The 15,283-nt window shown below is 44.5% G+C and overlaps 1 protein-coding gene across 1 annotated transcript in view; it reads right to left on the reverse strand.

Moving 5' to 3' along the window:
• The window catches only part of wdr70 (WD repeat domain 70), an 86,296-nt gene that overhangs the window by 28,198 nt on the left and 42,815 nt on the right, over positions 1-15,283 (reverse strand). The window lies entirely within an intron of this gene.

Below are 15,283 nucleotides of genomic sequence, written 5' to 3' on the forward strand. Positions count from 1 at the left end.
CATACGGTTTCCATTTGCTCCTAAAACACCATACCCTCAAAACCACCATGTTGTATGACACACTCAGACCTTTGCAGACGGTACAGACACGGCGTGTGATTTTAGACTCTGGGGGTTTACCTTGGCAAGCTGAGCTGCCTGACTACTAGTCTTTTATTTTTCTCGATTTAAATCCAAAACACATAATCATAACTCAAGCCGTATGTCCCCCACCACATAGCAGATAAACCACTTTGTCCTAACCCTTTCAAGGCATTTAGGTTGGAAAGCTTACAAGACTTTACATGTGACTGGGGTCAGTCATAGTGATGTCAATAACACTGTAAACACCATGTGTCAGGAGCGTCATACATTTGCACAGACCTATCAATACCAAAACGAAAACACGGTTGACATTGCAGCATGTGACGTGATCAACACGTGCCACTCGCACCATGGAAGCCACATGATTTTTCAGCCCAGAGTCATATCTATTGAGCGCTCTCAAACGGCCTGACAGTGCTAATGCTGGCTAAAACTCCCTCACAGGTTAAAAACGCCAATACAAGAGAATTTCACTTTAAAGAGTAGTGCTTTTATAGATCATCTATTGAAAAGCGGTTTATGAGTCTCGGGGGGGGGGGTTATGGTAAAGTGGTTTTGACATGTAGTACATTTAAGCTACAGATTATTTAGATAAAAGCCAATCAGACTGGCAAGTGGCCATGTGAAGTCAAGTTTATCCACCAACATTCATCTCAGCTCCCTAACCATGTCCACGCTGAAGCAGACCGGTTCCTGTGTGCTCGTCTGCATCAGCTCCTGTTGTGGCAGAGGCGCTGTGTGTCAAGGTCCACAGGTCTGCACTATTGGCAATGCCCCAATGTGCCTTCAGCATGGAATGGCAAAGAGAGTTATAGCTTTTGCTCCACAGCACTAAACCAAAGCCACTCAGACCGATGAGAAACAACACAGAGGAGGAACACATTTGCACAACCCAGCACATAGTTTTTTTTTTAAAACTGTAGATTACCAGAATAGAATGATATGATATATTATAAACTGGGTGGTTGGAGCCCTGAATGTTGGTTTATCAGATCGTATACCATGGGTATGACAAAATAGTACTTTGTACTGTTCTAATTACATTGGTAACCAGTTTATAATAGCATTAAGGCACCGCGGGGGTTTGTGGTATATGACCAATATACCACGGCTAAGGGCTGTATCCAGGCACTCCGTGTTTAAGAACAGCCCTTAGCTGTGGTATATTGGCCATATACCACACCTCCTCGGGCCTTATTGCTTAATTACTGTATATCATAGCGAATCTCAGCTTTACCTGTGCTGAGTACAACCAGACTACCCACATAAATCACAACCAGACAGCTTTCAGCACTGACGTAAAGGACTTCCCAGCACTCAAACATACACAACCTGGATTTATATATGTAAACTTCAACTCTAAACGATAACCAAATACATCAATGGTAAATTAAATATAGCAACAAAGGAATTTCAGTCAGAGAGCGAGAGAAGGAATTTGAAATGGAGGGATGATGGGATAAAGTAGAGGGAAAAGATAAGAGAGCTAGAGAAAGAAAGAGAAATATTGCCAGAAAAGGAGACAGAGGAATGAAACAGGTGGTGCTGTGTTGACGAGAGAGAGGGAACAGGGCCATAAGCACCATAGTAAGTGGTGGGAAGTTATTAAGCTGGGAAAGAGATATAACGCTGCTGTATACCTTCAGCTTCAGATAACACACACACATCCACTCACTGCGTTTTATCACTCAACGTCTCTCTCCGTCTATTCCAGTCCTCTCTACCATTTGGACTCAACTACTTATTTTCTTTTATCTCTCAATTCTCTCATATTCTCTGTGGCAAATGGTTTTTGAAGAGTGATTGCTAAAAGCTTCACTTTTATATGTTTGTTTTTTCATGTTCAAAAGTTTAGAATGTTAAATGAACAACAGGGGACAAATCTCTACACAGAGAGAGGAATGACCAAGACAACATCTGGAAGCCCAGCACACTTTTTAACCTACAAATAATTCATTTTGCATACCACAAAAAATACATTCGCTTTTCAAGCTGTAATGAATGTGAAAACCAAGCACTAAGTTCATATTTTGGGTCAAATGATCTCACTTACGAGAACCTAAATATTCTTGCAAATTAAGAAGTCCCTACTTTTGCTAAACAGAGCAATGTGACCCCTGGTTGAGCTTTGGGAACTGGGGTCGTTATTCTCCCAGCCCAAAACACAGACATGAGGTAAGCCTTGTTACAGGGAGATTTGATTACTGTTGACATGACATATTCATCCCTTTTCCTGCACCGCTCTCCTCAGTAGAGGAATGGGAAAGGTGAGGGGAAAGACAGAGAGGGGGGGTGGGGGGCGACATAGTTACAGCTTCAACCAGGAAAGGGTCTTCTGAGAACTGGGAACCCTGCTGAGATACAGCAGAGCACCAAATTCTTCTCATTTCACTCCTCAGGCTGGAGAAAGAACCTTCCTAATAGTGATCTATAATTATTTTATTTGTTATTATTTTACCTTTATTTAACTAGGCAAGTCAGTTAAGAACAAATTCTTATTTTCAATGACGGCCTAGGAACAGAATCACACTGACTTATAGGTATCCCACCTAAGTCATGGGAAGTATCAACCGTCATTGTACCAATAAATAACACAATGCATTTGTGTTATTACCATCCAATCCTATACTGTGTATTTGCCGACTACATTCTTACAGGTTTTAATATGTGTTCATTTCCTGATGTTGGTTTGCTTCCCGTGTTAAGCCTAGCTTCCTGTTCTGCACCAGGTTGTGAAACTCGACTCTTCGTTTGAAGCCTGTCTCACACTTCTCGCTCTCCCCTTCCTCAGCATGGAGCAATAGGTGGCCCCTCTCTATGTATCCCTGTCCCACACACACACACTAAAATACATGCATGGATGAAAACAGATTGGGCTCAGAGCCTACAACTGGAAGTCGACCGATTAATCGGCATGGCTAATTAATTAGGGCCGATTTCAAGTTTTCATAACAATCGGTAATCGGCATTTTTTGACGCAGATTATGGCCGATTACATTGCACTCCACGAGGAGACTGCGTGGCAGGCTGACCACCTGTTACGCGAGTGCAGCAATGAGCCAAGGTAAGTTGCTAGCTAGCATTAAACTTATCTTATAAAAAACAATCAATCTTCACAAAATCACGAGTTATCTACACATAGTTGATAATACTAATTTAACGAGCTTGTCCTGCGTTGCAAATAATCAATGCGGTATCTGTTAATTTATCATCGAATCACAGCCTACTCGCCAAAAGGGTGATGATTTAACAAGCGCATTCGCGAAGAAAAGCACTGTCGTTGCACCAATGTACCTAACCATAAACATCAATGCCTTTCTTAAAATCAATACAAAAGTATATATTTTTAAACCTGCATATTTAGTTAAAATAAATTCATGTTAGCAGGCAATATTAACTAATTGTGTCACTTCTCTTGCGTTCAGCGCAAGCAGAGTCAGGGTATATGCAGCAGTTTGGGCCGCCTGGCTCGTTGCGAACTGTGTGAAGACTATTTGTTCCTAACAAAGACCGTAATTAATTTGTCAGAATTTTACATAATTATGACATAACATTGAAGGTTGTGCAATTTAACAGCAATATTTAGACTTAGGGATGCCACCTGTTCGATAAAATACGTAACGGTTCCGTATTTCACTGAAAGAATAAATGTTTTTTTTTCGAAATGATAGTTTCCGGATTTGACCATATTAATGACCTAAGGCTCGTATTTCTGTGTGTTTATTATATTATAATTAAGTCTATGATTTTATATTTGACAGAGCAGTCTGACTGAGCGGTGGTAGGCAGCAGCAGGCTCGTAAGCATTCATTCAAACAGTACTTTCCTGCGTTTGCCAGCTACCCTTCGCAATGCTTGAAGCACAGCGCTGTTTATGACTTCAAGCCTATCAACTCCCGAGATTAGGATGCCAATACTATAATGCCTATAAGAACATCCAATAGTCAAAGGTATATGAAATACAAATGGTATAGAGAGAAATAGTCCTATAATAACTACAACCTAAAACTTCTTAATTGGGAATATTGAAGACTCCTGTTAAAAGGAACCACCAGCTTTCATATGTTCTCATGTTCTGAGCAAGGAACTTAAACGTTAGCTTTTTTACATGGCACATATTGCACTTTTACTTTCTTCTCCAACACTGTGTTTTTGCATTATTTAAAGCAAATTGAATACGTTTCCTTATTTATTTGAGACTAAATTGATTTTATTTATGTATTATATTAAGTTAAAATAAGTGTTCATTCAGTATTGTTGTAATTGTCATTATTACAAATATATAAATAACAAATCGGCCGATTAATCTGTATCGGCTGTTTTTGGTCCTCCAATAATCGGTATCGGCGTTGTAAAAAAAAATCATAAATCGGTCGACCTCTACCTACAATGCTGATCCCTGGGACATCACCAGAAATTTCACACATTTTCATCAAGGGTTGGGGGTGTTGTGGTGTATGACCAGGCTCAGAGTCAGACCACAGGAGATGGGCTAGGTTTCATCCTTGGAAGGGTCTGATAAAGATCTACCACAAGCACAACTGTTCCTGACCATGTTATCTGAGTAGTATTATATCAATATTACAACCGCCACACACAATCACACACTCCTGAGCCACCTTGTGAGGACCTCTGTCCAGTCAGCCTTACGATCAGGCTCTGAACTCTTGCTGGTTGTGAAGATCAAGCTGCCCAACTCCAGCCCTGAACAGCTGCTTTGATCCTTCATGGAAATCAACAAGTGCTACTCTCTGTGTGTGTGTGTGTGTGTGTGTTTTAGAGAAAGATGTCAGTGTGTTTCTGAGCCAATCTCCTCTACCTTATCTCTCCATCTCCCCCACAAAACATTTCTCTAAGTCATAAAGCCTTAGCCAAAATGCAGGGAATAAAATCTCTTCACTTTAGAATGTAGAAACAGAGTAAGAACCATATTGGAGGCTGTCAGTGGCATTCCTTTGCCACAAGGCAAATCTCCCAGTTCCCTGACTGGCTGGCTGCCAGTCCCAGCTGTGATGGAGGCTGTGGTATTGTGGTATTGTGTCTGTAGGAGGCAGGATGCATTCAGCCAGCCAGACAGGCCCAGCTGGGGCAGTTTGTTCACACTCCAAAGGGTTCCCTGAAGACAGGCTCGTAAAGCTGAGTAGCTGCTCCAGCTTTCTGTCAGGGCCTGGGCTTCTCCTTGAAACATTTTCATTGGGCCTGTGTTTTTAGACCTCTGCAGGCAGTTCCTAGCCAATCTCCCTGGCCCTATCTTTTATGGCCCCGGGATTTACTGGTTTACAGTGACACTGTGCAGAGTCACATTGCTGCTGCGTTGAGGTCCCATTAGGCCGGTGACTGCAAATGATGTGTTGGCCAGCTCTGGTCCATTTACCCAGGCAGGTATACAGTGTGTGATTAGAATAAAAACAGGATGAAGGATTATCACCAAATTTGACTTCATGCTGTCACAATGCATATGAACAGTATGGATTGAAAACATGAATATCACAAAGGACTGTATGTTCCTCCTCATTATGGTGTGCAGAACTTTGCACAGACGTTTCGTAACGGCTCTGTACTACACTAACACTGACCACTGCTTGATTGAAACCACCCCTCGAGTGGACGCACTTTGTACTCTGGAGGGCTTGGAGGAGAACACTGACGACATAACATTCCGTACGTCTCTGTGGGAATGTTCTGGAACCGAGGCCAGCGTCTCCGCGCACTGCTTTCACCCGTACGTCACCCATTCTTAGTGTGAAAGGCTTCCCAGCAGCACCCTAAAGTACCACTGCACGTTACCAGGCAACCCTGGACATGAAACTGGGTCATTTTGGCACAAATGCAGTAATAACAGCAAGCCACGCAATCACTGCCTACCCTACAGCAGCAAGGCTGAGACCTTCTTGACTCCCATCACAGGATCAATCAATCCCACGTCAGGGTTCAGGAGCCTGATCTGTCATCCTCAATAATCCTTCTTCGGTCCGAGCACTAGATCAAGGTCGGCTGGATAATTGATATTGTCTGTCGACATTTTCTGCCCATGAGTAATAGAAGTGATACGGCAAGAGATGGACTTGATCCTAACCTCTTCAGAGTGAAGAGGAGTAGCAGTGAAAAGGCATCAGTAGTGAGTTGCTAGGGAGTGGGTCTAAATCTATGAGAGTGATAAGAGTTAAATTTATTATGTTTTGTCATAACGTTTTCTGGGTTCCTCTATTTAAATCACAAAAATGTCCTGGGCTTGTCCCAGGGCTAGGGTTCTTACAAACGTGTAGCGGTAAAGGGCATTCAGTGAAAACTTGCCCCTCCATCCCAGGTGGCCAGAGAACACACAGTGTTATTGTAAGCTGCTATGGGATGCTGGGTAAATATTTAGTCTGGGAGAAGAACCAGTAATAAATTAGAGAGCTTTTACTCAATCTCTCTGAGCCTGCTGTTATAGCCATGGGGGGGGGGGGCAAGTCTCTAGGCTCTGTTAGGGCTGGCAGGACAGGAATCTAGCAACAGAAACTCACTAGCATCACTCAATTCACAGACTCTCTGGCAGACGTGAGAAAATGTGTACTAGTAGTGACCAAATGTGAAACGGAAAGCATGCCTGGTACAGATAAAATCAAAGGTTCATGGGTCGTAATAATTTTAAAAAGTACTGTTACATTTGTGAATATAAGATGTTATAATCTCTAAACAAATACCGTCATTTGTCTGAGCCCTGTTTCCTGACTCACTGCACAGAGAGCCTGCAGATATCAGGCCTGCCTGTCACTGTCTCACAGACGTCCCCTCACACTAAGTAACAGTCACGTCACACACATTGAGCTACTCAACATTGTCCACAGAAAGGTCCTCAGCGGAAGGTAGGGATCGGTGGAGCTGCTGGAGGTGTAAGGGAAAACCCATATGCACTGTATCATCTCCTAACATTCCTTCAGCCAATTACAACTGTCCAGGATTTAGCTGTTAGCAAGGCAGACAAGCATGAATGACGGTCAACATTTGGATTAATGTTGTCCTGATTTTGTTTTGGTTAAGAGTAAATAGAAGGGGGAAAACAAAGCAAAAGCTAACATGGGAAGAATAAATAAAGAGATGTTTGAGCCTTGGATACTAGAGTACCTTGTGAATAGTCTACTCTAGTGGGATAACAAGACTTGTGAAACCTGGCAACAAACACTAAGGAAATGAACATAACTAGGAGGAAATCAAACTGGAGTGATGTCCTGACATTCTGACACCTCCTCAAACTTAAAGAGATTGCCTCAGTAGGCCTCTTGCCAGGTCCCGAGTGCTCTCTCTCCCCCTCTCTCTCTTTCCCCCTCTCGGGGGTCAGGTCTGTCTGTGACAGCTGTAAGTGAGGCTGTGAGCGATAGACTGCCAAACCTGCTCTCTCCACTGATCCCTCCACAGGAAGCTGCGGCGTGTCATTTCTTCCCACCACCCCGACACAGACCAGAGACGTGTCACACACCAGCCGCAAAAGCCCCCAGGCAGGTAGGATCATGGGTAGACGGTCGGGCAGGACTTGGAGAGTCCGGGAAGAGGAGAAGTGAAGATGCGACTGACCATCTGAGCTGGGAAAAAAAGGCCTGTTTCTCCTCAGTCTGTAGCCAGGCAGGAAATTCTACTCCATGAGAGACACTCGAGTCAAGCAGATTGAGACATACCCAAGTGCTGAATGCAGGTCATTTTCATCCACTGTGTAGGGCTCAGTTTTTTCCCCCCAAATTCCGTTTCATCAGTTCTGTTTTTACAGGTTTCCATTCCCCCCTTTTTTTTCAGGTTTTTGCTCTCAAAATCACACCTTTTTAATAGACAAACAATGCTTAAACGACATCAGGAGACCACTTTTCAGTTCTGGGGAAATATAACTTTTGGGTGTAGTTACCCTTTAATTCCAGTGGGCACCTAGCAAGAGGATGTTTAGCAGTGTTTTTGTAGAGCACAAACAAACACCCACTGGATTGATGCAAATAATCATTATATGCTTCTCCCAGGTAAGCATAGGCTACTTTGTAGTTAATATTTAATTGAGAAGGTTTTTTGGGAAAGCCTTTCCATCTAACAGAAGACTTTTCATTAGCATCATCGCTAATGGCTAATGCACACCATAGAAATGCACACCATTGCCATTGCCTCTTCAGAAAGTTGCAGGAAATATGAATCACTGATGCATTCTGTTCATGCTTATGATAAACTTGGACAAACGTATTAATTTTCAAGACATTTAGTTGATTCCCTACTAAGTTCAATAAATATTTGAATATTGATGAATTTCATTTGAATGTGATTCCGTCCACGTTCTCCACATCGCAGATTTGATAAGGTCCTAACTGTGATGCTTTTCACGTATCTTTAGAGAAAAACTGAACAGCCAGGAAAATGTGAAGAACGCTTCCCAGGATCCAAAATACACAATTAACTGTGCAGTCGGGATCAGAGAGATGGATGGAATGCACACTTTGATTACTTAATTAAGTAATAGTGGAAAAGTACAGAAGAGAGTGGATTTGATTAGGCCTCCCAGCAACCTCCATGTCTGCCCACTCAATCATCACACCCCACCACAGACAGACTCTTATTACATCACTGGCTATTTTTCACTGGGCTAGGTTTAGGATGACGGATAGCCTGTGGAGCTTCGCTTAGGTTATATACTTTACTACAGCCAAGGCTGAGTTATGTCAGAATCAGGCAGCAGTATTGTGTAATAGCGGACTGTTGACCAAAACATGCAGGCTATTTCTGAGGTTAAAACCCCAGGTGGAATATGTTACTCTTCTGTTGTTGTGCAGTTCACATGCACTCGAAAATTCAGTTCGCCATGAATAACATTAGGCGAAACTCTAGGGCCACCCAAATAAAGTTGTATAGCAAGTCTACTAAGCTATGAGTTGATTTACTGTTTCAGTGGAAGCATCCTCCATCTAGCTAGTAATTCACAGTATCCTCTCCGCCAAGCTGTTCACACCATTAGTTGAACCCTCGAATGTGACATTATCACTCTAGGAATTAACCCCAGGTGTAGCACTTATTTCTCAATGACAGAAACGCATATAGTAGTAGATCACCCCAAGAAAACATTCCCAAATTACAAACTCTTAAATAAAATGGTTATTATATTAAGTTGTTCAAAAAGCTGGGTTTGAGGTTCTCTGCAAATCAGCTCTAACTTCAGAAGAAATCCCACAATGCCCCGTGGTCATCATCACACTATCTAAAATTGAACAATTATTTGAAATGTCCTCACTTGCACTAGGTTAATGTGGTTTTAGCCACAAGCACAAATCTGTAAGTGTTACCAAAATCTGATATTTGTAAAAATGTGGATCATTTGTGAGAATGAGAAAGGCGAATTGGGCGTCTACTCGTCAATTTGCAGGGTAATGCAAATTGGAAAGAGTGCTTGGAAAGAGTGCTTCAGGAAGAAGTTGCTTCTCAAAGTGGATGCTGTCCCTACCATCAACGTCACTTCTAAAGCATCTCAAACAGTCAGCAGCAACAGCAGAGACCAAGCATTATCATGGGTTACAGTCAGCATGGAAGTCAATCAGGTAAGTAAAAGTCAAAGAGCTAACTTGCTACCTCTCTGCTAATGTTAGCGAGCGCATTTAGCTCACGTCTTCCATGTAAATAACACAAATAAAATGAACCAAATGTAAACATGTCTGCCAGCTCTTCGTAGCTAACTACTGATGCTGTCATACTATAAACAGTACAATCTTAAGGGAAAACGTAGTTTTGGCTGTGATGGTGGTCACTGTTACTGTATAAAGCAAGTTTTCAAGGTGTTTGTGGGGGCTGCGCATTGCGATAATTCGGTATTTCTGTGGCTCCGGGGGAGTTTTCTACATAGCCTGCCGAGTGTGGGCTAAACTGAAATTTGATGCTTGGAGGGGTGGATTTTGCTCAGTGGGAATGTTTATTTTTGGATCTTACGATCAATGTTGTCACAGTTGCTTCTTGTTCTTGTTGAAGAGGCAGCTGCTAACGTTAGCTTGCTATAGCTAGCTATCCTCTTCCTCCATCTTGGCGTCCACATCACTAAGGACTTAACATGGACCACACACCCCCGCACAGTCATGAAGAGGGCACGGCTGTGCCTCTTCCCCCTGAGGAGGCTGAAAAGATTTGGCATAGGCCCTCAGATCCACAAAAAGTTATACAGCTGAACCATCGAGAGCATCTTGACTGGCTGCATCACCGCTTCGTATGGCAATGCACCACCCTTGACTGCAAAGCGCTACAAAGGGTGGTGCTCACAACCCAGTACATCTCTGGGACTGAGCTCCCTGCCATCCAGGACCTCTATATCAGGCAGTGTCAGAAGAAGGCCGGAAAAATTGCCAAAGACTCCAGACTGTTCACACTGATACCGTCCAGCAAACAGTACCCGGAGTATCGGCTCTCGGACCAACAGGCTCCGAGACAGCTTCTACCCCCAAGCCATAAGACTGCTAAATAGCCAGACTGCTAAATAGTAAATTAAAGGTACCCAAACAATCTGCACTGACTATCTTGCACAGACCCTACGCACAATCACTAGAATTGAAATACACATCATATACAGTTGAAGTCTGAAGTTTACATACACCTTTAATTCAGTTTTTCACAATTCCTGACATTTAATCCTAGTTAAAATTCCCTGTCTTAGGTCAGTTAGGTTCACCACTTTATTTTAAGAATGTGAACTGTTAGAATAATAGTAGAGCAAATTATTTATTTCAGCATTTATTTCTTTCATCACATTCCCAGTGGGTCAGAAGTTTACATACAGTCAATTAGTATTTGGTAGCATTGCCTTTAAATTGTTTAACTTGGGTCAAACATTTTGGGTACCCTTCCACAAGCTTCCCACAATAAGTTGGGTGAATTTTGGCCCATTCCTCCTGACAGAGCTAGTGTAACTGAGTCAGGTTTGTAGGCCTCCTTGCTCGCTCACGCTTTTTCAGTACTGCCAACAAATTTTCTATAGGATTGATGTCAGGGCTTTGTGATGGCCACTCCAATACCTTGACTTTGTTGTCCTTAAGCCATTTTGCCACAACTTTGGAAGTATGCTTGGGATCATTGATTACCAATTAGCCTGGAACTAGCCCTTGCTAGGCCCATCTCCCGGCTAGCCGAAGAGGTCCATCAGCCACTTGGGCTATAATACCTATTTTGCCAATTGGCCTAGACTCCTTTTACTGCCGACACGGAGCCCCGCCGACCCATCACGACTGGACTACCGACGTAATTTGCCCAAGTGGGTTTTTCAACTGGCTCCTCCGATGCGACGTCCCCTGAATGCCAATCTGCTAGCATGCTAGCCGCGGCCCGCTAGCTGTCTAGAGCATATCGGACTGTTAGCTGAAGAGGCCCATCGGACGAATTCTTTGGCCACTATAACGATTTTGCCAATTGGCCTGGACCCTTTAACCCCACGGAGCCCTGCTGATCCATGACGACTGGTCTGCCGACATAACAGCAAGAGGGGGCTACAACAGACTTCAAACGTCACGACGTCCCTCTAAGGCCCTTCTGCTAGCTTGCTAGCCCCGGCACGCTAGCTGTCTGAATCACCGTGTCTCCAGCCCGTCCAGCTACTCACTGGACCGTATGATCACTCGGCTACGCATGCCTCTCCCTAATGTCAATATGCCTTGTCCATTGCTGTTTTGGTTAGTAATTATTACCTTATTTCACTGTAGAGCCTCTAGCCCTGCTCAATACTCCTTAGTTAACCCTTTAGTTCCACCTCCCACATATGCGGTGACCTCACCTGGTTGAAATTATGTTTCTAGAGACAATATCTCTCTCATCGTCACTCAATGCATAGGTTTACCTCCACTGTACTCACATCCTACCATACATTTGTCTGTACATTATGCCTTGAACCTATTCTACTGTGCCCAGAAACCTGCTCCTTTTACTCTCTGTTCCGAACATACTAGACGACCAGTTCTTATAGCCTTTAGTCGTACCCTTACTCTACACCTCCTCTGTTCCTCTGGTGATGTAGAGGTTAATCCAGGCCCTGCAGTGCCTAGCTCCACTCCCATTCACCAGGCGCTATCATTTGTTGACTTCTGTAACCGTAAAAGCCTTGGTTTCATGCATGTTAACATTAGAAGACTCCTCCCTAAGTTTGTTTTAGCACACTAGGCCAACTCGGATGTCCTAGCCGTGTCTGAATCCAGGCTTAGGAAGACTACCAAAAACCCTGAAATTTCCATCCCTAACTATAACATTTTCCGACAAGATAGAACTGCCAAAGTGGGCGGAGTTGCAATCTACTGCAGAGACAGTCTGCAGAGTTCTGTCATACTATCCAGGGCTGTGCCAAAACAATTTGATCTTGTACTTTTAAAAATCCACCTTTCCAGAAACTAGTCTCTCACCGCTGCCGCTTGCTATAGACCACCTTCTGCCCCCAGCGGTGCCCTAGACATCATATGTGAATTGATTGTCCCCCATCTATCTCCAGAGCTTGTGAAGTTAGTAAACTGGGACATGCTTAACACCCCGGCTATCCTACAATCTAAGCTTGATGCCCTCAATCTCAAAAATGATCAATGAACCTACCAGATACAACCCCAAATCTGTAAACTCGGGCACCCTCAAAGATATCGTCCTAACCAACCTGCCCTCCAAATACACCTCTGCTGTTTTCAATCAGGATCTCAGTGATCACTGCCTCATTGCCTGCGTCCGTAATGGGTCCACAGTCAAACAACCACCCCTCATCACTGTCAAACGCTCCCTAAAACACTTCAGCGAGCAGGCCTTTCTAATCGACCTGGCCCGGGTATCCTGGAAGGATATTGACCTCATTCCGTCAGTAGAGGATGCCTGGTTAATCTTTAAAAGTGCATTCCTCACAATCTTATATACACATGCACCGTTCAAAAATAATTTGAACCAGGAACAGATATAGCCCTTGGTTCACTCCAGACCTGACTGCCCAAAATCTGGACCCCTACAAATCAGCTGGGCTAGACAATCTGGACCCTCTCTTTCTAAAATTATCCGCCAAAATCGTTGTAACCCCTATTACTAGCCTGTTCAACCTCTCTTTCGTATCGTCTGAGATCCCCAAAGATTAGAAAGCTGCCACGGTCATCCCCCTCTTCATCACCCACGGTCATCCCCCTGCCTTTCTAAGATCTTCGAAAGCCAAGTTCACAAACAAATCACCAACTATTTAGAATCCCACCGTACCTTCTCCGCTATGCAATCTGGTTTCCGAACTGGTCATGGGTGCACCTCAGCCACGCTCAAGGTCCTAAACGATATCATAAACGTCATCGATAAGAGACAATACTGTGCAGCCGTATTCATCGACCTGGCCAATGCGCTCTCACCACTGGTGTCCCCCAGGGCTCTGTTCTAGGCCCTCTCCTATTCTCGCTATACACCAAGTCACTTGGCTCTGTCATATCCTCACATGGTCTCTCCTATCATTGCTATGCAGACGACACACAATTAATCTTCTCCTTTCCCCCTTCTGATAACCAGGCGGCGAATCGCATCTCTGCATGTCTGTCAGACATATCAGTGTGGATGACGGATCACCACCTCAAGCTGAACCTCGGCAAGACGGAGCTGCTCTTCCTCCCGGGGAAGGACTGCCCGTTCCATGATCTCGCCATCACGGTTGACAACTCCCTTGTGTCCTCCTCCCAGAGTGCTAAGAACCTTGGCGTGATCCTGGACAACACCCTGTCGTTCTCCACTAACATCAAGGCGGTGACCCGATCCTGTAGGTTCATGCTCTACAACATTCGCAGAGTACGACCCTGCCTCACACAGGAAGCGGCGCAGGTCCTAATCCAGGCACTTGTCATCTCCCGTCTGGATTACTGCAACTCGCTGTTGGCTGGGCTCCCTGCCTGTGCCATTAAACCCCTACAACTCATCCAGAACGCCGTAGCCCGTCTGGTGTTCAACCTTCCCAAGTTCTCTCACGTCACCCCGCTCCTCCGCTCTCTCCACTGGCTTCCAGTTGAAGCTCGCATCCGCTACAAGACCATGGTGATTGCCTACGGAGCTGTGAAGGGAACGGCACCTCCATACCTTCAGGCTCTGATCAGGCCCTACACCCAAACAAGGGCACTGCGTTCATCCACCACTGGCCTGCTGGCCCCCCTACCTCTGAGGAAGCACAGTTCCCGCTCAGCCCAGTCAAAACTGTTCGCTGCTCTGGCACCCCAATGGTGGAACAAGCTCCCTCACGACGCCAGGACAGCGGAGTCAATCACCACCTTCCGGAGACACCTGAAACCCCACCTCTTTAAGGAATACCTAGGATAGGATAAAGTAATCCTTCTAACCCCCCCCCTTAAAAGATTTAGATGCACTATTGTAAAGTGGTTGTTCCACTGGATATCATAAGGTGAATGCACCATTTTGTAAGTCGCTCTGGATAAGAGCGTCTGCTAAATGACTTAAATGTAAATGTAAATGCTTGACTCAGTCAATCACCACATTCTTATCGACAGACTCGACAGCCTTGGTTTCTCAAATGACTGCCTCGCCTGGTTCACCAACTACTTCTCTGCTAGAGTTCAGTGTGTCAAATCGGAGGGCCTGTTGTCCGGACCTCTGGAAGTCTCTATGGGTGTGCCACAGGGTTCAAGCCTCGGGCCGACTCATTTCTCTGTATACATCAATGATGTCGCTCTTGCTGCTGGTGATTTGTCTGATCCAGCTCTATGCAGACGACACCATTCTGTATACATCTGGCCCTTCTTTGGACACTGTGTTAACTAACCTCCAGATGAGCTTCAATGACATACAACTCCCCTTCCGTGGCCTCTAACCTGGCTCCAGGTCATCTATAAGTCTTTGCTAGGTAAAGCCCCACCTTATCTCAGCTCACTGGTCACCATAGCAGCACCCACCCGTAGCACGCGCTCCAGCAGGTATATTTCACTGGTCACCCCCAAAGCCAATTCCTCCTTTGGCCGCCTTTCCTTCCAGTTCTCTGCTGCCAATGACTGGAACGAACTGCAAAAATCACTGAAGCTGGAGACTCATCTCCCTCACTAGCTTTAAGCACCAGCTGTCAGAGCAACTCACAGATCACTGCACCTGTACATAGCCCATCTGTAAATAGCCCATCCAACTACCTCATCCCCATACCGTTATTTATTTGATTTATTTTGCTCCTTTGCACCCCAGTTTCTCTACTTGCACACTCATCTTCTGCACATTTATCACTCCAGTG

Source organism: Salmo salar, chromosome ssa01 (genome assembly GCF_905237065.1).
Source record: "Salmo salar chromosome ssa01, Ssal_v3.1, whole genome shotgun sequence".
In the NCBI taxonomy this organism is placed as follows: Eukaryota; Metazoa; Chordata; class Actinopteri; order Salmoniformes; family Salmonidae; genus Salmo; species Salmo salar.